Here is a 1,340-nt window from a genome sequence, read left to right as displayed (position 1 = left end):
ACCTGCTGGGTGATAATAACCTAGATTAGGGTTTCTGCAAAAGATGGGTTTAAGGAGTGGTTGGATGCCAAGGCCCCTCCCAAGGACTGATTGTTCAGGATCATAGAGATCAGAAGGGGAAGTGAAAACAGGGCAGGGGGTGGGACTGGGAGGAGAAATGGGGTGGGAGGAAAGTGAAAGGGGAAAAAGATCCAGAGGGACATTGGAATGTGAGAGCTGTTGCAGTTTATTATCTTTGACATCTAAAAGGAAGAAAAAAATCATCTATTGCAGCACTGAATGTGTGTCCACTGAATGTATGTCTGCAGTTTTTCTTAAAGGAACATTACGAGTTATCCCAATATTATGAGATATACAGAGCCCATCCTCTAAATATACTGTATGCTTTTGAAACCAATCTTAAAATCCTTGGATTGGATCAACAATAATGTTAAGTTTTATCCAAATCATTTAATGCTGATCCATAATTACCCTCATGTGTAATGCAATTAAGTGAAACATTCCAAGATTTTGCCCCAGCAACAAACAGCAATACATGTCCAAATAAGGATGGTGTTCCTATCCACTCGTCATCTTTGTTGTTGCTCACAAAAAGGCATGGCAAGTTGTTGCAGTGCAACCTGTAGATGAACAGATTACTGGAAGGAAGGTATAGCAAGCTCCCAAAGAGCAGTTCATATGGTTTCCTGTGTTGTCGATGTCGTCGAGCCTCTTCAGTGTTATTGCAGCTGCAGTCATCCAAGCAATTAGAGAATATTCCATCATATTCCTTACTTATGTCTTTAGGTGGTAGAGACATACTGTGTTTATGGAATCAGGGCGTGAGCCATTTATCACAGAACACCCAGCTGCTGATTTGCTCCATTTATGTGGTTAGTCCAGTTGGGCTTCTACACACTTATCCTGGCAAAGTCAGTGATTTTGACATGAAGTGCCAGGAAGTAATAGTCTGGTGCTATTGCAGGAGGTGGCCACTACCTGAGACCTGTGGGGCTGCAATGTAGCTTGCCAATCATCAAATAAAATCTGAATGCCATGGTCCAGGAGGATTTAGCTAATTCTTTCCTTCTCCTCCCATCCACTTCTTTGCAAGAAATGTGTTAAATTTATTAACATGTGTTTTTAAGTGTATTTTTTTTTAAACTTCACAAAGATGGCCACATGGCATGGGAGATATTCTGTGATACACTAGGTACTAAGGTAACGGACCATTATTTAACTACCCTCCACTTTTCTTGGATAAATTTTAAACTCTGTTTAGGCATCTAAATAAATTATTTGCAAATCAGGATTTTGCTGTTCATTTTATCCAATCTCCGTTTCTGAATAAGAGAGCCCAG

This window comes from Pristis pectinata, chromosome 8 (assembly GCF_009764475.1).
Source record: "Pristis pectinata isolate sPriPec2 chromosome 8, sPriPec2.1.pri, whole genome shotgun sequence".
Classification (NCBI taxonomy): Eukaryota; Metazoa; Chordata; class Chondrichthyes; order Rhinopristiformes; family Pristidae; genus Pristis; species Pristis pectinata.
The sequence above is the reverse complement of the archived record's forward strand: the minus strand, read 5'-3'. Positions refer to the sequence as shown.